We start from the raw sequence: 27,026 nt of genomic DNA, 5'->3' as shown, positions 1-27,026 counted from the left end.
TTTCTTATTATCAGATTGATTATTTGTGGTTTCTCTTAAGCTCTATTTGGATAGAAATTAAAACAATTAAAAATGCACAAAACGAGCATTTTTTAAAACTATTTAAATAAAAATACCTTAAGTGTGCTGGATACGCAAGGGAAAAAAAATCATAACATGTTTTATATTTAAAACAAACTGATTTATTAATTAAAGAAGTGTACTCTGTAGTTAGTGAAATTAACTGATTGTTTCTGGTCACCATGTCCTTCAAGATGTTAAAACTAGTAGATCTCCTCCATCTCATTTTTATTGATAGATTGGAAAAGGAAAATAAGCTTTCCTACTTTTTCAAATCCCAATGGGTTTCTTAACTCTGAATGTAGTAGTCATTGAACTGAACTAGTTGAATACACTGAGTGAAGAAAATATTCTCTCTGAACCTGCAAAAAAGAGGCTCAGTTGTCAAAAGCTGATTTTGCACTTCAACAAACTCTGGTTCCAGATGTTTACCCAGTGACTTCTAGCAGTTCAGTGGTCTGACTTCCTTTAAAACTCAGTGACAAACATGTACTGCTTTAAAAAAAGTAATAAACATGATTTTTAATAGATTAAATAAATTTAGGCCTTACCACGTTATCAGTTTCAAATTGAATTTTAAATATAGATTTAATTTTTAAAAATCAATAAAAATGAGATTTTTTTAAATCAATTTTTATTCACTCTTAACATATAGAATCTTTCTCCTGTAATGACTTGCAAACACCACATTCCACTAGGTCCCCCTTTGGAGAAATTTCTAGTATGAATTATTTTCACTATCTCAGCACCTTTTCCATTTGATGCCAAATAGATTTTAAAATACGGTCAGGATGATTGTGGAGGGATTGTAAGATTCACCCACTCTTGTTTTCTAAAGTCAGCCTTGACTGAAAAAATTACAGCATAGGTCCTTTGTTCCTAGAGCTGCCTAAAAATGTTTCATCAGATTGATCTTCCGACCAAAAAGGGGGAGTCCTTTCTTCAAAATGAAAATTTTCTGTAGCAAAATTTAAAATTTTGCTGAAAAACATTCCTGACAGAACATTTGAAAAATCAAAATGATGGCTCCCCGCCAGCCCCCTGGAAGGCTCATCAGTTTCACTTTTTGCAAGTTCACTTTCTGCAACTTCAGGAGCCAAAGAGGCAGAAAGCCTGGGTACTCTGTCTCCCCTGAGTTCAGAGAGGCAGAGCACCTGGGTATCCTGATTTTCCTGAAACAGATTTTTCTTGAAAGCCTTTCCCACAAAAAAAATAAAATGTGATTTTAAAGAAAAAATATATATATTTTTAAACCTGTCTGCAACAATTCCCTCCCACTCCACCCGCAAAAAAAAATTACAAAGTGTCTTGTGAGATGGAATTTCCATTTTCTGGCAAGTAATATTTGATACCTTTTGTAGCACAGAAATACCATCTTAATTGTTCAGATTTTATCTAGATAGTAAATTTTTATGTTTTATGCTAGGAAATTGTAATCCAAATAATTATGGTTTCATTTGAACCGATATTTGAAGAATGAGGAAGTCAGAGGTCAGGCAACCGTCTTGCCAGGTACTATAAAATACCTTCCTGTCCCTCCATTGAACCATTTATGAAAACAATTAAAATATAAGAGACCTGAGGAAATCTCTGAAACTTGGTAAGGATTTAACTGGGTATTATCTCTAATTTCTACGATTCTATCATATGATCTATTCCAATTTATGTAATTATATTATAACCCATAGAATAATCGGGGTTGGAAGGGACCTCAGGAGGTCATCTAGTCCAACCCCCTGCTCAAAGCAGGACCAATCCCCAACTAAACCATCCCAGCCAGGGCTTTGTCAAGACTGACCTTAAAAACCTCTATGGATGGCGGTTCCACCACCTCCCTAGGTAACCCATTCCAGTGCTTCACCAACCTCCTAGTGGGAAAGTTTTTCCTAATATCCAACCTAAACCTCCCCCACTGCAACTTGAGACCATTACTCCTTGTTCTGTCGTCTGCTACCACTGAGAACAGTCTAGAACTATCCTCTTTGGAGCCCCCTTTCAACGTAGTTGAATGCAGCTATCAAACCCCCCCCCCCTCATTCTTCTCTTCTTCAGACTAAATCTTAGTTCCCTCAGCCTCTCCTCATAAGTCATGTGCTCCAGCCCCCAATCATTTTTTATGCCCTCCACTGGACTCTTTCCAATTTTTCCACATCCTTCTTGTAGTGTGGGACCCAAAACTGGACACAGTACTCCAGATGAGGCCTCACCAATGTTGAATAGAGGGGAATGATCACGTCCCTCAATCTGCTGGCAATGCCCCTACTTATACAGCCCAGAAGGCCATTAGCCTTCTTGGCAACAAGGGGACACTATTGACTCATATCCAGCTTCGTGTCCACCGTAACACCTAGGTCCTTTTCTGCAGAACTGCTGCCTAGCCATTTGGTCCCTAGTCTGTAGCAGTGCATGGGATTCTTCCTTCCTAAGTGCAGGACTCTGCACTTGTCCTTGCCTAACCTCAGATTTCTTTTGGCTCAATCCTCTAATTTGTCTAGATCCCTCTGTATCCTATCCCTACCTTCCAGCATATCTACCACTCCTCCCAATTTAGTGTCATCTGCAAACTTGCTGAAGTGCAATCCATGCTATTCTCCAGATCATTAATGAAGATATTGAACAAAATTGGCCCCAGGACTGACCCTTGGTGAATCCATGCTGACTGTTCCTGATCTCTTTCCTCTCATCTAAGTGCTTCAGAATTGATTCCTTGAGGACTTCCTCCATGATTTTTTCCAGGGACTGAGGTGAGGCGGACTGGCCTATAGTTCGACAGATCTTCCTCCTTCCCTTTTTTAAAGATGGGCACTACATTAGCCTTTTTCCAGTCATCCGGGACCTCCCCCGATCGCCATGAGTTTTCAAAGATACTGGCCAATGGCTCTGCAATCACATCCGCCAACTCCTTTAGCACCCTCAGATGCAGCGCATCCGGCTCCATGGACTTGTGCTCATCCAGCTTTTCTAAATAGTCCTGAACCACTTTTCTCCACAGAGGGCTGGTCACCTCCTCCCCATGCTGTTCTGCCCAGTGCAGTAGTCTGGTAGCTGATCTTGTTTGTCAAGACAGAGGCAAAAAAAAGCATTGAGTAGATTAGCTTTTTCCACATCCTCAGGTCACAAGGTTGCCTCCCTCATTCAGTAAGGGGCCCACACTTTCCTTGACTTTCTTCTTGTTGCTAACATACCTGAAGAAACCCTTCTTGTTACTCTTAACATCTCTTGCTAGTTGCAACTCCAAGTGTGATTTGGCCTTCCTGATTTCACTCCTGCATGCCTGAGCAATACTTTTATACTCCTCCCTGGTTATTTGTCCAATCTTCCACTTCTTGTAACCATAACTATCTATTCTTCAGTATTTATTAACCTGCTATATTTAGGTATAGGGGTAGAGGTAGTACCTTTGAGTGATCCAAACTGTCACACTCCTGGAGTGGTTCTTTTCCTCTCTGGTCCTCACTGCATACCCAGCTCTCACCTGTGGCTCCAAGTAGCTGTAAATGTGTGACAGCAGCCACATCCTGGTAAACCGTATTGGCAGGTGGGCTAAACGAAAGTGCAGAAACTGATGGTGGCTTAAGGATTACCCTCCCAAGCATACAAAGACTTTTCTGGTAGCCAAGTAGAGAGAGACCATATATTCGTCCAACGGCTTGAAAAGCAGTGCAGCAACATATTGCAGAAGGCGAAAGGCATGATGGGGCACTACAGAAGTCATGGCTATCCACTGCAGCTAAACAGCCTTTGTGCCACTGGGCCAAGCTTCAGCAGCCGAGAGAATAGGATTGTCCCAGTGCAACGACTAATTTTAATCAACTTCACGCACATCTCTCCAAAAGTCCTGTGGCAATGTGGGTGTGGCAAAGTGACAGGTGAAGAGGATTACAGGCAGTCATAGCCACAAGCCTGCACACAGGCAGCCTAGAACATTGGTCGCCCATCCCTGACCCAAAGGCAGCAGGGAAGCTCGGCAACAGCCCAGGTGACAGAGCAGCCCTTTTTAGGATTGCACTGCTCTTCCTTTGTAAGGGACGGGGCTAGAAAATGTGCCTCAAACATTGCCTGCCTAAATTAAATCCAGCCAGCTTACCATCCTCAATACGGCCAGATCATCGTCAATGAGGTAAAAAAACAAAGACAACTAAAAAAAGCACTGAAGATATCTGCTTGGAACATCAGGACTATGATAGACAAAGATGTTATTTCAAATCTAGAATTATCAGCTCTCCTTTCAAAAGAGCTAACCCGGTACGACATTGACATTGCAGTGCTCAGTGAAACTAGATTGGCAGATGATGGCATTATTACAGAACTGGCTAGGGGTTACACCTTCTTTTGGAAGGGAAAAGAACCACATGAAGATAGAATCCATTAAGGCGAATTGCCATTAAGATCAAATTCTTTCAGTGTCTTGAAGACTTTCCAATAGGCATTAATGAAAGCCTCATGAAACTCTGGTTACCACTAAATAAGTCATGATTTGCTACCATCATCAGTGCATATGCGCCCACCTTAACAAATCCTGACTATGCTAAGGGTTGGTTCTACTCTGATCTTAACTCTCTCATCAAGTCAACACCACAAAGTGACCAACTAATCATCCTAGGAGATTTTAATGCAAGAGTAGGTAAAGATAACAATTGGCAAGGTGTCATTGAGAAAAATGAACAAAAATGGTCTCCTACTCCTAAGCAAGTGTGCAGAACATAGCCTGACAATTACAAAATACCATATTCAGACAGGCAGACAAATATAAAACTACATGGATGCATCCCAGATCTAAACAATTACATCTAATAGATTATATCATTGTCTGACAATGTAACATAAGGGATGCCAGGATCACCACAGCCATGCGTGAAGCAGAATGTTGGATGGATCATAGAATTATTAGGTCTCTACTGAATCTACATATTGTACCCACATTCCTGAAATGCCCCAAAACATTCAGGATATCCCCTGATATTGTTAAACTAAATTATGCATCCTGTCGAGACAAGCTACAAAGCGCACTAAAAACCAGCCTTGGTGACAACCCTCTCTCATGGGAGGAATTTAGAGAGTACAAAAAAAACGGCAACTGATGTCCTTGGATAGAAGAAAAGGGCTCACCATGACTGGTTTGATGAAAATAATGAGAAAAATCACAGTACTCTTGAAAGAAAAAAAATGAGGCTTTCCAAATCTGGCAAAATGATATTCAGTCCTCCTCAAAGAAAGACTGATTTAAACACCTGCAAAGTAAAGCATAAAGACAACTACACTTGATACAAGATAAATGGAGGGAGAAGGTAGCAGAATACACTCAAATGTATGCAGAAACAAAATAAACCAAAGAAGTTCTTTGATTCCTTGAAGCTAGTCTATGGACACTGAAAGGTGGGCACAGGTTTGCTCATCATGGCTGATGGCAGGACAGTCAAAGACAAACATGGCATGGAACCGAGATGGGTTGAACATTTCAGCTAATTACTGAACAGACCATCCTCAACTGAAACAAGTGTTATTAATCTGATATCTCAAAAGCCTATTCAGCACCACCTTGACTCACCACCCTCACTTGAAGAAATAGAAAAGGCAATCAGTTTGATGAGCTCAGGAAAGTTCTCCGACAGAGATGGAATACCAGCAGAAATATATAAATCTGTGAGTCCAAAAGTGGAAACACTCCAGAAGATCCTTACTGACATCTGGGACAGTGAAGAAATGCCACAAGACTTCAAAGATACCACAATTATTCCTTTATTTAAAAATAAAAGGAGCAAAATGGTCTGTGATAACTAACGTGGGATCTCTCCTGTCGCTGGAAAAAATCTTTGTTCATGTTCTCCTGAACCAACTTATTTCATCTGTCTCAGAAACCAATCTACCCAAGACTCTGTGGATTCAGACCTGGTCGTAGCACCATAGACATAATTTTCACTATCAGGCAAATACAAGAAAATGTATTGAACAAAACATTAATATGTTCAATGTTTTCCTCGATCTGACAAAAGCATTTGATACAATCAATAGAAAAGGATTATGGATGATCCTCAGCAACCTTAGTTGCCCACTAAAACTAGCAAAGATCATTCGTTTATTTCATGAGGGGATGCAAGTTCAGGTACTTTTTAAATGGAGATCTCACTGACTCCTTTCCCATTTCAAATGGAGTCAAACAAGGCTGTGTCCTTGCCCCTGTACTGTTCAACCTCTTTTTCACCCAAGTTCTCAACCATGCTACAGATGGGCTGAACAGAGACATTTACATCAGATACAGAAATGATGGTTTAGTCTTCAATCTTACAAGGCTTGAAGCAAAAACAAAAGTAACAGAATTACTAATAAGAGCACTCTTTGTGGATGATTGTGCCCTACTAGCATACACAGAGGGAGCTCTCCAGTGCATTGTAGATTGCTTTGCTGAAGCATCAAAACTGTTTGGCCTTACAATCAACCTGGAGAAAACTGTGGTGTTGCACCAATCATTTTCACCGCTCTGTGCCATATCCCCTAGCATATCCATTAGTGGAAACCAACTGAAGCAAGTTGACAGTTTTACCTATCTCAGCAGCAACATCTCCCATGATGGATCTCTTGATAAACAGATCACAAACAGGATACAGAATGCTTCTCAGTCATTTGGAAAGTTACGTAATGAAGTCCTGAAATCTCACAACATAACCCTCTCAAAAATAAAACTTGATAGTTCTTTTGTGCTCACATCTCTCCTCTACAGTGGTCAGACGTGGACACCATACAAATGGCATATCAAACAGCTAGAGGCCTTCCATATGCAGTCTCTGCTTGCCATTATGGGGATCCGCTGACAGGACAAATATATAAATCTGAGTCCAAAAGTGGAAACACTCCAGAAGATTACCAACCTGGAGATTCTCCAAAAGTCAAGTGCCATAAGCATTGAAGCCATGCTGATAAAAGCCCACCTACGCTGGGTTGGACACATCATCATTAGGATACCTGAATATCGACTCCCCAGAAAAATTTCCTGTGGCCAATTGGCACAAGGACACTGAAATCAAGGCCATCCCAGAAAGCGCTACAAGGACAGCATCAAAAACAGCACACACTTTGGTGCAATAAAACCGAAGGATCTTGAGAAGGCTGTGTTAAATAGATCAGCATGGCAACACAATACTCAGAGCTTTTCAAGCCTTTGAAGACAGAAATAACCGATTATTAGCTGCAAGGGAAAAGCATCATACTACTGCTATAGCTACCAAGATGCTCACCAATGACTTTGTCCAATATGCTCATGAGCATGTGCATCACACTTTGGATTTCAGAGTCACTCCAGAATCCACAAAGCGAGAGAGCATGGAAACATCATCTTTGAACTGATGGACTACACACACATATTTAGGTATTACTATGATTATAATAAAAAAGTTCTTAAAATCTCCCTGGATCAATCTGCAGTTTGTCCAATGGAGACTTTATCAGGTTCCCAGTGAAAAGATATAGTTCATTGATGAATGACAAAATGTAGTAATGGAACACTGATGTATTTCTCAGAAATATTTCAAAATCTCCTTTTTAAACATTTGAAAACTGGTAGAATTGCATAGATCTAGAGAAACTGATGTCAGAATATACCCAAACTTCAGTTTAGAACTCAGACATTATTTTCCACAATGATTCATGGCAATAACCCAATCCACAAAATCTATTTTCCTTGCAAAATCTTAGTGAAAATGACATAAGGACTTGACTGGATTTATAATGAACATTACAACACTGTATTTTATACCTACTGTGAAGAGAGAAAGAGTGGATATCACTTTACTTAATAGAGCAACATTTTACAAGTTTGCCACAACATTTATAGATCATAAACAGGAGTTTCCATTCTGTGACATGCTTCCGTGAAGGATTATAAAATACACAGAGAACGTAAAAGCAGCAAAGAGTCCTGTGGCACCTTATAGGCCAACAGACGTATTGGAGCATGAGCTTTTGTGGGTGAATACCCACTTCGTCGGATGCATGCATGTATTCACCCACAAAAGCTCATGCTCCAATACATCTGTTGGCCTATAAGGTGCCACAGGACTCTGCTGCTTTTACAGATCCAGACTAACACAGCTACCCCTCTGATACAGAGCATGTATGAGCAGAAAACAGAAGGAAAAGCTTTAAATCAAAATCAATACAGCCTGAAAAGATCAGTTAGTTTTAACACAATCAGACTTCATCTTTGCTTTATTTATTTAAGCCAAACTCCATCTGTTCAAGACCATTACAGTGAAATGTATATGGACAGGTTACACTGTAAAATATAAAGTAGCTGTGCAGGTACCCTGGGATCTTGAAGATGGGTAAAGGCAAAAATCGTGCTTTTTGGTGTGCTACAGCATGGAAGTAGGGACTGGCAGGGGAAGGGTTAAATAGCTCCCTGCTGCCTGCAGAATACCTCTTTGGTATCCAAGAGTGCAGTAGTGACATTGATTTAGCACATTAGTCTACACACTGCACCCCTCAGGAGAGCATGGTGTATAGGAAGAGGGACATGTCTAATGCTCAAGCCAAACAGCACAAAAGCTCCCATTAGTATTAGCGGGTTGGTGTCTCCCATTCCTTCTACAGAAGATATACCTTTTGGCATTCCTGTTCATCTTCACTGTACTGACAGTGTATGAACCAGCTGAATACATCTTGGAAAATGTATGCTTAATATAGCTTGTAAAAATTAAGCCCTCCCCCCCCCCCCACACACACACTCAATAGGAGGAAGAAACCTAGCAAAGAGTAATGGTAAAGAGACTTAGGCATGATAGTGGACAGCAAATTAGATAGGAGCTAGCAATTCAGTCTAGCAGCAAAGAGACCCATGTGATTTTGGAATTCAGATGCAAATGTGTCTTAAGATTGAGTAGGGAGTTAATAGTATACTATGATGTGATTGTAACAGAATTTACAGTGATGCCTGGCACTCCTCTGGGACTTTTACTGTCTTCAAATCTGAACTCTTATTTCAGGGCTCTCAGGTTTTGAGGCTCTTCCCAAAAATATTCTATGCGTCTGTCTCTGTGGAAGTCCCAACATTCACATGCCTGAGCGCATACGGACAACGGAGGCCCAGTGACTCAGCGGGGCATGTAGTACATGTGATTCCCTCACTCCATGTTGGAGACTAACTTCCCATGTACGTGGGCTGAGGGCATAAACGGAGATTGTGGCATCACCTGCTTGCCTCTTTCCTGCTCCACATGTCTGGACTATGATTGCTAACAAAGGAGAGTTTTGAACAAAGGACTAAGGACCCCCAAACTTTTGGGTGATCCAGAGAGACTTATTTCAAATTGGAAGACTTAATATCACTGCTGTTATCCTGTTGTACAAACTCTGAAATCAACTAATGTATATGATTCACATTAACCATTTAGTAACTCTTCCTTTTTTTTTTTAAGTATATAAACCTTTAGATTTTAGGTTACTAAAGGATGGCTACCATCGTGGTTTTGGGGTAAGATCTGAACTATATTTTGACCTGGGGTGAGCGTCTGGTTCTTTGGAATTTGAAGGACCCAATATGTGATTTCTGGTTTTAATAATAATTTAATCACAGAAGTCTGGTTATCTGGGTGATGCATGAGGAGCTAAAGGGCCTGAAGGGGACTGTCTGTGGCTTCATAACTAGTATAGTATTTTGGAAGCACACATTTGTTATTTGGCTTAGTGACATCTTATGAGAGAATATTTGGGAGTACATGCCCTGTATTCTGGCAGTTTCACCTGAGACTATGTCCCATACCAGGCAGCGTGACATAGGGTGACAATGACAAGACAGCCCACTATAGACATCCAGGATGGCTACTCCACTCTTGCTACTGCCTGTGTCTATAGAGCATGTACATTGATATTCCCTTTTCTCTACTATGATTTGCTCTCTTCCACTTGGATAAAACCTTTTTAATTACAGCTTCTGTAATATGTATCTTTAAAATCAGGAACCAGAAGGGGCATGGAATCCTTTTCCACACTGATAATGTGTGTCTGAGTGGACTGGCTCTTACCTTGGTCATAGATAGTTTATGCATTGCTACTTCTGTTTTAGCTCCAGTAGGCAGTTCTATTGCATCCCTTGCTGCAGTTTCCATTGCAATAGAAATTGGTGTAGCACATTTAAAAGTAAGATTTTCCTCAGTTAACAGCTTCTTCTGAGATGTTTCATTAAGCAGTCCACACGCAAATCTGTCTTAAGTCCTAGCTAAGCCCATCCTTAAAACCAGTGTTCCAGCAATCTTTCCCCTCTTCTACAATAGAGTTAAATATTCATCTTCAAGCTTATTCTGCTTATGAAACCTTTGTTATCATCAGGGTCATGGAGTGCCAAGTGCTCTTAAACAATTTGCACTCTTTAAACATTTTGCTTGCTGGTTTCTCTGGGGTGATCAGACTGCATACTAAATGGTATGTTTTTCCTCCCGTCATGCTCAAGAATGCTACTACACATTTTTCCATTTATTTCAAATTACTGCTTCAGCCTCTCTAAATACACAGGCCAGTCCTCCACAGAACTGTGAAAGGCCGTCATTTTTGCAGTATAGCCTGCCATTTCACCTCACTGCTGTTAGCTCAGTAGTCCAGAGTACTCACAATTATTGCAGACTTCCTCCTTCCCCACATCCCAGGGCTGCAAGCAGTGTCAGATGTTTTTGCTACTCTGATGCATAGAATGTTCTTGAAATCTTTCTTGCCAGTCATTGTGTATGGTGGATCTAGCACAAATTCCTGATGAGAAACACAAAGGTATGTCGATACTACAATGCACCCCCAAGCCTGAGCCAAGGCAACCCCCCTGTTGTGTTTGCACTGCAATTGCGCTAACCCAGGTCCACTCCTTTCTGGTGTAAACCTCTATCCCCATCCCATGCCATGCCACACAGGGCTGCCCAGAGGATTCAGGGGGCCCGGGACAAAGCAATTTCAGGAGGCCCCTCCATAAAAAAAGTTGCAATACTATATTCTCATGGCGGGCCCGGGGCAAATTGCCCCCCCCTCTCCGGACAGCCCAGATGCCACAAACTGAGGGGCAAATGTGTAAAGAAGGGACAGGAGAACAGGGCAGGGGGTTCAGGAGACATGCTGAGATAGTTAATATCCAGCACAATCCCCTTGTTTCATGCCCTTCCTTTTTTGGGGTGTGGTTTTGTAATGGCAGCTGCCCAAGACTGTGTGAGTGGTTTACTGTTTTAAGCCCCATTAGAACATATAAAGTATGTTCTATTTTTCAAGAAAAATCTATTGCTACGAGTGCAGCACATCGTGCAATCATGATCTGAGAGAGCTAAAACATGTTAAGGAGTAATTAAGCATTACAAAGCAAACAGTATCCCTCTATTTACTATTTCTCTAAGTGCAGCAGTTCATATGTCAATAAATACGCAGCTCCCCTTCCGCCCGAGAATAGCAGCGGAGACAGTAACACCATTTATGTCAATGTTATTTGGTGGGAATAATGTTCCAGCCTATCTGTGACTGTAGACTCCCGAGTGGCAAAACACCTCTGGCATTGTAAACTTTCTGTACAGCCCACACTGACATTCATAAATCTGTCTCTGTGGTCCACTAGCCTCTGCATAACAATGGAGTAGTGCCCTTGGCAGTTTATGTACTCATGTGCTCCTTGAGGAGAGTAAACTAAGGGCACATGAGTCCCATCAATACCCTTACCACAGTTAGGAAACCCCATACTCCCTAAGCCAGCATTTATCTCTGGAATATCTTTAATGCCTGCCACTTTGGGATAAACCACATGCCTGGTTGCCACAAACTTCCACTACCACTTTACTCACAGTTGACAACAGACCTGTAGCAGCCTTTGGTAGCAACACTCTTCTGCATAGTGTCTAGGGTGCCAGGTGTCCAGTTTTCGACAAGAATGGTCAGTTGAAAAGGGACCCTAGCCACTCTGATCAGCACTGCTGGCTGGGCTTTTAAAAGTCCAGTCGGCAGTGCAATGGGACAAAGCAGCATCCCTGCAAGTCGTGTCTTTCCATGGCTCCTGGAAGCAGCGGCATATCCCCCCTCCAGCCCCTATGCATAGGGGCAGCCAGGGGGCTCCACATGCTGCCTCCACCACAAGCGCAGGCTTTGCAGCTCCCATTGGCTGGGAACCATGGCCAATGGGAGCTGCAGAGGCGGTACGTGCAGACAGAGCAGCAAGGAAAAGAGCCACCTGGCCATGCCTCCACGTAGGAGCTGGAGAGGGGCATGCTGCTGCTTCTGGGAGTCACCTAAGGTAAGCACCACCTGGAGCCTGCATCCCCTGACCTCCTCCCTCAGCCTGGAGCACCCTCCTGCACCCACATTCCAAGCCCCAGCCCAGAGCCCGCACACCAGCAGGAGTCGTCCCACCTCCCTCATGGCCCAGACCCCTGCCTCAGCCCTGATCCCCCTCCCGCCCTCTGAACACCTCAGTCCCAGCCCAGAGCACCTTCCTATACCCCAAACCCCTCATCCACAGCCCTACCCCAAAGCCTGCACCCCCAGCCAGAGCCCTCATGCACCACAACCCCCTGCTTCATCCCAGAGCCCCCTCCACACTCCAAATCCCTCATCCCCAGCCCAGAGGTCCCTCCTGCACCCCAAATCCCTCATTCCTGGCCCCACAGAGCCCACACCCCCAGCTGCAGTCCTCCCCCCACCCCCACAACCCAACCCCCCATCCTAGCCCGGTGAAAATGAGCAAGTGAGGGTGGGGAGAGCAAGCGACAGAGGGAGGGGTATGGAGTGAGTGGGGGGCAGGGCCTTGGAGAAGGGGCAGGGCTTCAGGGGAGGGGCAGGGCAAGAATGTTTAGTTTTGTGAGAGTAGAAAGTTGGCAACCCTAATAGCAACCTTCTTCCGGGCTAGCAAGGGTGACCTCAGATGTGTCTCTTTACACTGGAGGGTGGGGACAACTGCTCACAAATCTCCAGAAATGTTACTTTTTCATGTAAAAAGTTCTGGCCCCACTGCTGGTCATCCCAGGTTTGCATGACAGTGTGGTCCTAACAACCTGTGATCATAGACCTGCACCAGAAGCAGCAGTCTATGTCAGGGGCATCATCTGCTATGCCAACTATACTGAGCAGCATCTGCCAGTGAGAGTCTGCAATGCCAGGGTACTCCTCCTGCTCCTGCAGATCAGGAAATACATCAGGTACCTTTGGTGGACCAGAAAATGCCACCGTAATGGCCACTAGTGCCTCTCAGATGTGTTGCCAGTTTCCTGACACTGCACAAGCAAGAGAAGTTCATCAAAAGGTGCCTTCTCCATGTTGCTGGCTCTGATAGCTGGGAATGCTCTGTTGGACCCATGGAAAAGAAGCTCTTGAGGAATTCCACCATGATTTCAACAATTTCCATCCCACCATCAACCTCAGCCTGGACCAGTCCACACAAGAGATCCACTTCCTGGACACTACAATGCTAATAAGTTATGTCACATAAACACCACTCTATACCAGAAACCTATTGACTGTTGTACTTACTTGCCTCCAACTGTCATCCAGAACACCACATGATCCATTGTCTACAGCCAAGATACAACCACATTTGCTCCAACCCCTCAGACAGAGCCAAACACCTACAAGATCTCTATCAAGCGTTCTTACAACTACAATACCCACTTGCTTAAATGAAGGAACAGATTGACAGAGCCAGAAGAGTACCCAGAAGTCACCTACTACAGGATAGGCCCAACAAAGAAAGTAACAGAACGCCACTAGGTGTTTTCACCTTCAGCCCCCAACTAAAACCTCTCCAGTGCATCATCAAGGATCTACAACCTATTTTGATGGACGATCCCTCACTCTCTCAGATCTTGGGAGACAGGCCAGTCCTTGCTTACAGACAGCCCCCCAAGCAAATACTGAAGCAAATACTCACCAGCAACCATAAACACCACACAACAAAAACACTAACCCAGGAATCTATCCTTACAACAAACCCCGTTGCCAACTCTGTCCACATATCTATTCAGGGGATACCATCACAGGACCTAATCACATCAGCCACACTATCAGAGGCTTGTTCACCTGCACATCTACCAATGTGATATATGCCATCATGTGCCAGCAATGCCCCTCTGCCATGTACATTGGCCAAACTGGACAGTCTCCACGCAAAAGAATAAACGGACACAAATCAGATGTCAAGAATTATAACATTCAAAAACCAGTTGGAGAACACTTCAACCTCCCTGGTGACTCGATTACAGACCTTTAAGTTGCAATACTCCAACAAAAATCTTCAAAAACAGACTCCAATGAGAAACTGCAGAATTGGAATTAATTTGCAAACTGGACACCATTAAATTAGGCTTGAATAAAGACTGGGAGTGGACAGATCATTACACAAAGTAAAACCTATTTCCCCATGCTAATTTTTCCCCTACTGTTACTCACATCTTCTTGTCAACTGTTGGAAATGGGCCATCCTGATTATCACCACAAAAGTTTTTTTTTCTCCTGCTGTTAACAGCCCACCTTAACTGATTACTCTCGTTATAGTTAGTATGGCAACACCCACTTTTTCATGTCCTCTGTGTATATATCTTCCTACTGTATTTTCCACTGCATGCATCCAATGAAGTGAGTTATAGCCCACGAAAGCTTATGCTCAAATAAATTTGTTAGTTTCTAAGGTGCCACAAGTACCCTCGTTCTTTTCACTATATAACAGTTTCAACATAAGCAACTGCTTAAAGAACTAGAACTGTGAATTCACAAACAGTGTCAATGCTCTGTTCAATATATTTAAATATTGCACAACTGGTTGAAACTGGTGCACAACTAGTTGGAAAAAGATTACAAAGAGTTATCAATAGTTCACTGTCAAACAGAGATCATATCTACTGGAGTCCCGCAAGGGTCTGTCCTAGGTCTGGTACTATTCAATATTTTCATTAATGATTTAGATAACTGAGTGAAAAGTATGCTTATAAAGATTGTGGATGATACCAAACTGGGAGGAGTTGCAAGTATGTTGGAGGACAGGATTAGAATTAAAAACCACCTTGATAAATTGGAGATTTAGTAGGAAATCAACTAGATGAATTTAATCAAGACCAGTGCAAAGTATTACTCTTACGAAGGAAAAAAATATCAGTAAATACAAAGTGTGGAATAACTAGCTAGGCAGCAATACCATAGGAAAGCATCTGGGGGATATTGAATTTGTGCTCCATAATATGACCCAATAGTTCCTAAAAATGGCTAACGTTCTGGGGTTATTAACAGGAGTGTTGAAGGAAGACAGAGGAGGTAATTTCCTGCTCTATTTGGCACTGATGAGGCCGTAGCTGGAATACTGTGGTCTTGTTTTGGGTATCACACAGAAAGACGTGAACAATTTGCAGGGAGTCCAGAGGAGACCAACTAAAATGGTAAAGATTTGGAAAATCTGCCCTATGAAGAAAGGTTGAAAGAATTGGGCTTGTTTCTTCTTGAGAAAAGATGAGGGAAAACCTGATAACATATTTGAAGAATGTTAAGGGCTATAGTGATCAATTGTTTTCCATGGTTATTGAAGGTAGGAAAAGAAATTATGGCTTAATCCACAGCAAGGGAAACTTAGGTTAGATATGAGGAAAAGCTTTCTGATAAGAATAGGTACCAAGGGAGGATGTGGAACCCCTGTCAGGTTTTTAGGACCAGGTTAGACAAACACCTGTCAGGGAAAGTATATTTGGCCATAACAAAAGCCCTGAGATATTTAGGCACCATCAGGAGAGCATAATGAAGCAATGGGCTTGAATTAGAGTGTGTACACAGTGATTTTGTACACTCAGGCCAAGTATAACAAACAGGTGAAGGTCTGTCATCTTTTTGGTGCACAGTATAGGACTGTTTCAGTCACTGATTGCAAAAAAGATCATCTTGCAAAAATATGCAATAAGCATCTGGCACCATATGCTGGACATATGCCTTTTACAGGATTTCTCCCACAGTACATGTATTGCTTGCCTTTTTGCTCTGTTTTTGTTTTACCCTGCATTTGCCTTTATTTTGCACGTTGTACATCTTCCACAGATGCAGCATATATCAAATGTATATGTAAGTTCTAACTCTGAGTCTTGCTCTGGCTTCATAATCTTTAGTACCTAAAACTGTACTCTAATAAGTTCATCTCTTAATGATCCAAATGTGCACAATGAGGCTAAGTAGCACCAACTAGCTGCTTATTGGTCTAGTTTCACTTTCATTTTCATTGAGTGTATTAAAAAGTACACCTTGCATATTTCATTTCCTTTAAACACTAAGCATTTGTCTAAAGCATCTGAGACTTTAGTTACATCTATTCTTTGTAAGTAAGTGCTGATTAATTAGGTAGCAGTCCTTACCTATTGCTGTATTTAGTACGGCAATTCTGATTGTCATGCTTTCTTTGTCCAGTTTTGAAGCTACTTCATAGTTTGTGCATGAGGCCCTGAAGAAGCTCCAGTGTTCAGATATCCCTTTTGGGTACCATTAAAAGCAACTAAATAGCAAGGCCCTAAAATTGAGATAGCCCTCAAAATGCAATACTGGAAAATCATCAAAGTTTTTTTGGTAATGATTCACCAACAAAACAAAACAGGACTTTAAATGAAAAAGGCCTTTGAAAACCCATGTTTAGAGATATGAGAAATCTTGACATTAAAGAATCATTGTGTTTTCCATAAGTTCCCCTCAAATAATAGATTAAAGGGGTATGATGATATACACATACTGTGGCAAAGTTCCTCCTCTCCTCTAGTAGGTCCTGCGCTTATTGGTGGATTTCCTCCCCTCAGTGGTCTTCCCCTTGGATGAAACCCACAGTCTGGATCACCTCCTCCTATGTCTGATTAGGAGTAGCGAGGCTTGGGGGGGAACCCAGGCCCGCCCTCTACTCCAGGTTCCAGCCCAGGGCCCTGTGAATTGCAAGTAGTCTCTCTAACCGCTGCTTGACCGCTACAGCTCCCTGGGCTACTTCCCCATAGCCTCCTTCAAACACCTTTCTTATCCTCACCATAGGATCCTCCTGGTTTCCGATACTGCTTGACTGTATGGTGTTTCCTCAATCCTCCAGTAGTACACCCTCTCAGTTCTTAGTCCCTTGTGTTTCTGGCTCCCAGCTCCTCATGCCCTTCCTTCCTCTGGCTCCTCCTCCTTGACTGGAGTGAGCTCCCCTTTTTATACCAAGTGCCCTGATTAGCCTGCCCTGATTGGCTGCAGGTGCTCCAATCAATGTAGCTCTCTCCGGTGCCTCCTAAAAAGTTCTTAATTGGCCCCAGGTGCCTTAATTATCCTGGAGCAACTGCCATTTTGGTTCCCATGGTACTAGGGATTTGCTTAGCCTGGGGCTAACATACCTGTTCCTGAGTACTTTCCTGTAGCCATCCGGCCTTGCTCCATCACAATACCCAATATGATATTGAAATATAAAAATGAAGAACTGTTAATTATAAGGGTAAAAGCTTTGATAGCTACAGTTTAATAATTTGTAATTATGGATCATGAACTAGTTTAGATGAGGTAACACATAGGCCAAGGATTTGCTGGCACAAGTGTGGTTTTGCCAATTTTTACATTTTACAATTCTTGTTGATCTGCTTAAATGATGTTATTGCTGACAAAAACAAAATGTTGTGTTGGAAGTTTTGAGATGAACACACACAAACCTGTAAAAACAAGAAGGCTTTTTCTGGGGAGACCCAGGAACTGGGTGACACATGACATGAAATGTGCATAAAGAGCAAAAAACCCCGCAGAAGTTGGGTAAGAGCAACTGGGCAGGATTCAGGAGGCCTGGCTGCTATTCCTAGCTCTATCACTGACCTTATTTATGACCTTGGGCAAGTCGCTTCACACCTCTGAGCCTGTTTCTCCATCTGTAAAATTGTTATAATGACCCTGACCTCCTTTGTAAAGTGCTTGGAGATCTGTGGACGAAAAGAAATGTAGAAAAGCTAGGTGGTATTATTATTCTGACATCATATTAACAGCTACATGTCAAGAACTGCATAGAGGAAGCCATTAGCAATGCACAACTTTTACTGGTCTTTCTAAACCCAGGAGCTACACTAAATATTCTTGAGCACTATCCTTTGGCATTTTCTCTATTAACTACTTATGTATAAGAGATCTCTTGTACAGAGCACTTCTGAAACAGATACTACTGCTCTGAGCCACTGAGGTTCTTCCCTGGAGCATACTGGAATAAGGTAGCTCATCACCTCCAACTAGCCACACATTTTGCTGCCATTCCTGGCATCTACCCCTACTATCCCCATTTCTAATCCCTAACATTATCACTTAAGCTGCACGAATTCAACAGAAGAACCCACTGTGTACACCATTCACTCCCATCCCCTCCCTGCAAGTCCTAACTCTGAGAGCTGCTTCCCTGCTTGTTTTGTCTTTGGGCTAGGTTTGATAAATTTAACACATTTTAAGGTGGCAGATCTCTCAGTCAATGCTACGTAATTTATAATGCCATGAATCTCATTTTTATTCTTCTACAGGTTTTACTATTTGGTGCAGAAATAAAATTAGATGTGACAGCATAAAAACATTGTACCCTTGGTGAATTTCCAGCCACTTACTGAGATTTCATCTTCAGTGAAAATGAAGATGTCAAACACTTTCTCTGTTGTGAGACAGAACTGTGTAATCCTGTCTCACATGCAATCATTGACTGTTTATTTTGTGCAAAACTATGGCATACAAGCAATTTCCTCCTACTCCACATTATTTGTGTATTCCATTTTACATTTTCCTACTGCATAATAGGTCAAAGATTTGTTCCCCCCAGCCCCACCAGCTTTTTAATTCTGTATTTGTGATCCCAGACTGTTGTTGAAAGGGAAGTTGTATCTAGGTAATCAGGGCCAGTGCAAGGATGTTTCGTGCTCTAGGAAAAACTTCCACCTTGCGCCCCCCACCACCCGCAGCAGCTCCCCCTTCCTCCCTAAGCCCCCCACACCCACCCCCCGCCGCCCCAGCTCACCTCTGCTCTGCCTCCTCCCTGCACCTTAGGATGGAAGCCACAGTTTGACCCTGCGGGCCCAACCAGTTTCCACTGAGGTCAATGAGACTCTTTTCTTTGAGGTCAGTGGGAATCAGATTTGGCCTGTAATTCAGAAGTCAGTCAGAAGAATGAACTGAATGAGTCACAACCAGGGGCGGCTCTAGAGCCCAGCGGGGCAAGCAGCCGCCTGGGGCGGCCCTTTCCCAGGGGGGCGGCAGGCTGGGCCAGTGGACCTGCCGCAGTCATGCCTGCGGGAGGTCCACCGGAGCCCCGGGACGACCGGACCTGCCGCAGGCATGACTGCGGACGGTTCGCTGGTCCCGCGGCTTGGCTGGACCTCCCGCAGGCATGACTGCGGCAGCTCAACCGGAGCCGCCGGACCAGCGTACCGCCCGCAGCTGCGGGAGGTCCAGCTGAGCCGCGCGACCAGCGGACCCTCCGCAGTCATGCCCGCGGCAGGTCCACTGCTCCCGCGGCTCGGGGATGCCTCCCGGGCATCATTGCTTGGGGCGGCCAAATTTGTAGAGCCGCCCCTGGTCACAACTTCTATCCATCGCAAAGTATTTGAAAGAGTTGCATGGTTAAGGGATTCCAGAGATGTGTATTTTCAGTGCAATCACTTTGGTTTAGGTGTAGGAGACAGAACAGTCTGGAATTAGAGCCAACAATGCACATTTGTGCTCCACGTAGCCAGTTAAGATAGACTGACTGCTTCTTATCCACACCCAGGCTTGGTGGTGCTCTGAAGCAGTGGTGTAGTCCTAAATTTGAAGGGACCAGAATGCCACTGAAATATTGATTTTCTTAAACAAGAGTTCTTATATGGAGAGGGAGGTTGGTCCCTGCATGCCAGGGACTGTGGGTCTCCCTGCCCGGGGCTGGAGGCCTGCACCTCAAGCCCTGCTTATGCTGCTGGCAACTATGGGGCTCTGACACGGCCATGTACCCAGGGGTGGCCCTGACCAGCAAGAATGTTTCTGGCCCAGCCAGGGGCTACTGACTTTTGGGAAAGTTTGTGTCCCTGGCTAGAGGAGCCCAAGGGTGAGGGTGTGGGGATCCCCAGCACCGCAGCCAGTGCAGCTCAGTGGAGTCCATCCAGTGCTTCACCCCTGTCTTTAGCGAGAGGGATCTCGAGATGTCCCAGGCATGCCAGCGCCTCTGCAGCAGGGGTAGCTTGGCAAGATGTGGTTATAGCCCCACAGGGGAATGTATCCGCTCCAACTTCAGTCAGAGCTCTCTCCTCACTGCCTAAATATGGGCCTGAACATGATACCAGGTGCAGAGCAATGCCAACCAGGACTGGCTTTCTTCGGAGCCCACAGGGCTGTCCCAGGCTGAGAGAGCCTTTCTGATTGGGGATACCCAGAGTTAAGGACTCAGCCAGGAGGGCTTCCTCTGCATATATGGCCATACCAGGCTGTCCCAGCAGCTGGTCAGAGCCAGGGGCTGGGCATGGTATCTAGCACTGTCTCATTGGCTCCCTGCCCCACAGAGTGCAGGGCATGGGGACAAGGAGATACAATTCCTGCTTCCTCACATGCTCTATGCTGCAGATCACTCTTACCCTGATTTTGCAGGCTAGGAAGCCCAGACTCATGCTAGAAGGTCAGGAGCTAAATAACTGGCTCAGACTAGCTGAGTGGACATCCATGCTTTCAGAGCATCAGCCAATTGTCCATTCAATCCTTCCCTCGCTGTGATCTTAACTCTGCCCATTTAATCTTATAAATTAGTCATTGCAGAAACTCAGGTGCCACTGCTACCACACTGTTGTTTAACAGTACCAGAACAGCATTCTGGCATGTTCCAGCTTAATTACATCTTTGCTGTGAAGCATTCCAAATCCAAACACCGGAACTGAAAATTCCATTTTATAATTTCTAAAAATTATTATATTGTGACAAAGTTCCTCCTCTACATTGGTGGGTACTGCGCTTATTGGCAGATTTGTTCACCTCAGTGATCTTCCCCTCTGGTGGAAACCACAGTCTGGGTCAACTCCTCCTGTGTCTGATCAGGAGTTGGGAGGTTTGGGGGAACCTGGGCCTGCCCTCTACTCCAGGTTCCAGCCCAGGGCCCTGTGGACTGCAGCTGTCTATAGTGACTCCTATAACAGCTGCATGACAGCTACAACTCCCTGGGCTACTTCCCCATGGCCGCCTCCAAACACCTTTATCCTCACCACAGGACCTTCCTCCTGGTGTCTGATAATGCTTGTACTCCTTAGTCCTCCAGCAGCACACTCTCTCACTCTCAGCTCCTTGCACCTCTTGCTCCTAGCTCCTCACATGCACGCCTCACTGACTAACTGGGAGGCTTTTAACTAGTTCCAGCCAGGCCTTGATTGGCTTCAGGTGTCCCAATCAGTGTAGCTATCTCCACTGCCTTCTAGAAGGATCTTAATCGGCACCAGGTGTCTTGATTAACCTGGACAACTGCCATTTGGTTACCATGGTACCAGAGATTTGTTTAGCCTGGGGCTAACATACCTGTTCCTTACTACTTTACTGTAGCCATCTGGCCTCGCCCCATCACACCCCCCCCCCCACACACACAAAATAAATACTGAATACTCCCGGGGCATGAGATGTGTGTCTCGGAGTTTGAAGAATTGCCTGAACTCCTTTAAAGCTTTAATTGCTTTGTCTAGGTCTTTTAAACGCAGCAACCTTTCCAAAAAGTCAAGGCAGCAAATAATTCAAAAAATCAGATTACAGAGACTTTGTTCTGATTGGGTGAGGGCATAATAAATTATTTGCTAGAAGACCTGATTTTCACAGCATGGAATGCTTAAGTATTCCTGTCCTGGCTACTGTATCTTCCAAGGAAGTGTACAATATGCCAACCAATTATAAAACCACATTTTACACTTGCTATATTGATCTGCTAAGTACATGATTCTGTAGATTATGAATCAATAAGGATCCCACTGAACCAAGGCAGTTGACAGGACTTTTGTTGCTGGAGATGTACTTTGTTATGTTCACAGCCTACACAGGGATTCAGAAACACCACAAATACTCCTTCTGGACATCTGCAATGTAACACTGCCTTATTACTAAGAATACAGAGCTCTAACACACAATAACCAATTACAGAGAGATCAATAGCAGACTACTCACGCTTCCCTACAGAGCCACTTACCCTGGAAACAGGACCAGGAAACCCCTTAAAACCTAAAGCTGTGGTTTGTCATTTTATTACAACTAAGTATACCACAGATTTAAAGTTTCCTGTAGCCCATTGGACAATTATAGTCATCTGTGTGATGGGTCACAGTCTGTACACTTATTAAAACAGATTCCAAATTGCTATGTAAAAGATGTTGCTGGTGATCTGGGCGAAGGTTAAAGTTGCCAGAAGAAATAGCATTTGATCTTGGCAGAAATGATGAAAATCACTAAAAATGATAAAGAATGATGCTATTGCGAGAAAATGCAATATGTATTAAACATTTTTAGCAGGGGATAGGTGGGGCCATTGTTGTCATTTAAAACTTTGGTGGGGCACTGCTTGAATTTTTTTTCACAGGTTTCGCTCTATGTCAAACTTTGGACTGACTCATAGAAGTCAGAGTTCGGGTGAGTCCATGTCAAGTCTCCACTTTAGTATGAATATATCACATCCTATGGACCTTAAATGGCCTCTGCCCTTTTTACTGTCCTGCCCCATTTAGGCAGATCATCATATGGGCAGTTGGGACCATAGCAGGTGCAGGAATCCTAAGACCACCAAGGAAAGGGAGAAAGGAGCATCTCAGGGTTCAAGGTCATGGCCAGTAAATGGCCCCTGAACTTTCCACTGGTGGGTGGGGATGGTGGTGTTACAAATGCTGCTTCCCAAACCTTTCTTCCCATAGATGTCCCTTCCATTGGAATGTATTTCTCCTCCGACCCACCCCCAACTTGACTACATCAGTTTCCTGGGAAGGAGGAGGAAAGGTTGTTTGGAATGGGTGTTCCTGCTGAAACCCTTCACTCTATTTCTGATCTTTGGGAGTTGGAGTGGGATGTTCTTCCCATGAACTGCAGTAGGGTTTTCCCCCCCTGAGGGGACGGGAGGAGAAGAGATAGCCATTCCTTTTATTCTCCTGCCTGCCCCACGCTGGTTTTAAGGTTGCTACAGTCTCTTCTCACATCTACTGCTATCCCATCCAGTCTTGCCCACTGGAATGGAATTGGACCCTACCTAGAGCAGGGGGCAGTGTTTCAGGGTATGTGATTGACGAGGGAAAGGTTGAACAAGCTAAATTAGAAAAAAAATAAAAAAACATTGTTAAAGACAAAGATTTGATTGTAAACTATTTGGGGCAGAGCACGTGTCTGACTTGTTTGTGAAGTGGGGGGCACAGTCTAGCCCTAAAGAGTTTTGTCCTGTCCCCTCCCCCTGCTCCATTATCTGCATCAGAGGATGCAGCCTAGATCTGCACCTATCCTCAAAGATGATTTAAAGTTTGTGCTATGCTGTTTTGTGTACATTTGTGAGACCCTTAATAATTCTGTGGATGAAAATGCAACTGTCAGCTTGTTCAAACAAGCCAGATCTGATTGCTTATGCTCCCTTTAAACACTGAGGAAGAAAACAGCATACTGTGGCCTGCGTTATGCAGGAGGAGCTCAGACTAGATCATCATAATGGTCCCTTCTGACCTTAGAGTCTATGATTTGCAAAGCTCATTGCTACACTGAGACTGAGTTTTTGTTTCTGTGTGATTTGTGCCTAAGTTTATGAAATTTGGCCGACTTCTCCATTGTAATTTGTTTAGCCAGAATGTCCAACTGGAACACAAAATCCAGTTTATGGAAGTTTAAGTTAACCATTTTTTTTAGGTTAATCCAACTGGATCCATTTGTAAAGATTTATGGAGATTTGTATTAACTGAGTTTGACAGTACAGAAAATAAGCTTTATTTTACTCTTTTGATTTATATCTGTTTTTATTTGCCTTTGTTTATGTGCCAACTAGTGATGGTTCATGTCGCTGTCTCTCTTATAAGAAATGTTTATCAGAGGTTAGAGTTGGAAATTTCAGCCTGTTTTTCCACACTCCCTGCCTAAATACTTTATTTTTTAAGCATGCATATAGGCAACTACCTGTAAGTTAAATATACATATTTACACACACACACCCCCAACCCTCTATTCCTTAGAAATGTATAGCAAAAAATCTGCACCTACATACCTTTCAGTGCTTTTTTGACTTATCAAGCAATCTATCACTGCTTAGAAAATAAAATTAAAACAAAGCCACCATCCAACAATCAATCACACTTCCCTGATGCTCACAAAAATTGGCTGAAACCAAAACTCCACATCCAAACAATTGAACTTTAGGAGCACTCAGATCCAGTCACATCCAATGTATCCCCTTCCTATAAAGAGAAGAATTGTTTTTGCTGTTTTTTCCTCTTTTGTCTGTTTTTTGTTTGTGGCTGGGAAAATTGATTTCACAAACCTACCAGTCAGTATGTAAACTTGAAATTTTGTTTAATATTTTCCATCATATAACAAAGGGGTTAAAAAGTTTCAGTAACTTGTACTTTTTTTTTTTTTTTTTACTGTCAATGGGAAAACTACAAGTGTTTTCCCTGTTTCAGTCATCAGATCTGAAGCGTGACATAATAAAAAGATAAGGTTTAACATCATGTGTCACCTTGAGATCATGTGAATGCATCTGAAGTTTCAACAACATTCACAGGACATGCTTTATAAGACATGCCTAGCCCCTACTCCAGGATTCATTTGTCAAATATTTATTTTCATTGTCTTTTTTATGTTTTTAAATATAATGGTGTTTTACATTTTGCAAAAGCCCTGCTGAATGGAACTATAAATAAAAATATAAAAAATTCAGAACTGTGAATTAATGATAATTATCCTCCAGGCCACATAGCTGATGTAATCAACAATTTTAAAAACCATTTGATTTCTTTAGTTGCATCTGATTTAAAAGAGTAGACTTATTGAAATGTAGACAAAATAAGCATAGGCTGCACAGACTAGATGAAAGAACTTATCATTCGGTTATATTTAATCACCCACTATTCTAATCTTTCATAAAGTATAGAAACATTTTGTAATAGTACTTCCTTCTCTATTCATATTCTAAAGATGAGTGCTTGGGGCAGAAAACCAAATTACTTCTGGAGGCTCTGATCTATTTTTAATGATTGTTTAATTGAAGTTAAAATAATTTCAAAAATATATTTAATTCTAGAATGACTTGAAGCAGAACAGCACCACCATTCAGAATTAGCCTTTACTGCTATTGATTTGTTGGAAGTACTGCCTGTAATAACTTCTCTGCTTCTATACTAGGAAAGAAGTCATGCGTGACATCAGGGTGAAATCCTATTAAGTCAATGGCAAGACTTCCACTGGGGTCTAGATTTTACCTCAGATATCAAACTCAACCCCTTCTCAACTGTAGCTGAACTACAGCTGATAGACAGACAAACCTTATTCAGTCCTTGCTGTGCAGAAAGCATGCACCAAGCCTCCTTCTAAGGCCTGAACCTAGTCCTGTTGAGGACAATGGGAATTTTGCCATTACTTGAATCTCTTTTGGATCAAGCCTTCGACCAAAATGTATTTCAGCACAACTCTGTCCACATAGGTCACTTATTCATGTGCATGTTAGAGTTCAGACTAATGTTATTTATGGGAGCAGCCCCATGGAAATAACATTTCCAGGTGGACAAGAGGATAAGGTTCTTCTAAATATAGTTGAACTGCAGGAAACACACAATACAAACTTGTAATTAAATTATTTACATCAAAATGAGCAGGTCCAGGCTGTATCCACTTTGCAAACAATGCAAAGAAGCATTTACTCCTAGACCGTGAGCCTTAACTTTAAGCATGAGTAATCACACTGAATACCACATGGGCTAGGATTTAAGACAGTGAGGTCAGGATTTCACCCAATAGTACTGAACATGTGCTTAAATCTTTGCCAGAAAAAGGACCAAAATCCTTAGTGCCTGGATCATCTTCATTTTGTGTCCTCTACAGTGCTCAGCATCCTACCAGCATTTATTAAAACAACAAATATGAATAATGTGACCACAGATCTTTTAGAACGGGAATTCTGTAATCAATCCTGGGGGTGACTAAACTAAGGCTAAATAGACATAGTCACTATAGCTCTCATTGAACTTGTGTAGCACAAACAGCGGCATGGGCTAGCTGCCTTGAGTGCATACGCACGCGGTCCAGACAGGTTTTTACTTTAGGACAGGAAGCCCATGGCACTGCTGCCTGCACCTCCATGGTTACGCTTCTATTTTAAGTGTGCTAGCTCCATGACAGCTAGCATGAATGTGTCTGTGAGAGCTAGGATCCATACCCCCCGCTCCAAGTGCAGATGTAGCCTATGTGTCAAAGTCCTTCTAATGAAGCCAAATGAAAATTTCCCCAGGTCACTATTGAATAAAAGCTTCAAATAACCCCCACACATTATGGAATAATTGTGTTACTCAATGTCACCTTAAGACAAACAGTGAGGTTTTGAAAATACAATAGAAAATGGTAATCAAACTGCAATGAACAGTTAGGAATAAAAGATTTAAAGTATATTCTGGCTCCAATGTGAAGATAATTTATAATTCCCAAATATATAAGCCTGTAGAATGATGAATATACACAATATCAGAGCAAAAAAACACATTAAAACATTTTCACCACCCAGCCTGCAGCCATATTGGATTTTTTAGGGAAGCAAAGTGGGGGAGTAGCCTTGCAGCACTGGCCAGGTCAAGCTTGTAAATTCTCCTGGCCTAATCAAGACATCTTTATTCACAGACTGTTTCTCTTTTGCTAGGGATAATTGATCCACATGGCCAAGCCACTTTCTTTGCTAACCTAGGACTTCAGGCTTTAGACAATTAAACAAGTGCTTAACTTTCAATGTGTGTGTCATCCCACGGACTTCAAAGAGACAATCGTGTCTCAAAGGTCTTGGCCTAAAGAAATTATGGAGAAAATTC

At 42.9% G+C, this 27,026-nt stretch overlaps 1 long non-coding RNA gene across 3 annotated transcripts in view; it reads right to left on the bottom strand.

The window, feature by feature from the left end:
* The window catches only part of LOC120398444, a 147,233-nt gene that overhangs the window by 1,043 nt on the left and 119,164 nt on the right, over window positions 1–27,026 (bottom strand). For all 3 annotated transcript variants that reach the window (XR_005594417.1, XR_005594418.1, XR_005594416.1), the window contains one exon: window positions 10,660–10,794. This is a non-coding gene — a long non-coding RNA (uncharacterized LOC120398444). The remainder of the gene's footprint in view (window positions 1–10,659; window positions 10,795–27,026) is intronic.

Source organism: Mauremys reevesii, linkage group 2, assembly GCF_016161935.1.
Source record: "Mauremys reevesii isolate NIE-2019 linkage group 2, ASM1616193v1, whole genome shotgun sequence".
Taxonomy (NCBI): Eukaryota; Metazoa; Chordata; order Testudines; family Geoemydidae; genus Mauremys; species Mauremys reevesii.
Note: the sequence above shows the minus strand (reverse complement) of the source record. Positions and strands in the feature narration are given on the sequence as shown.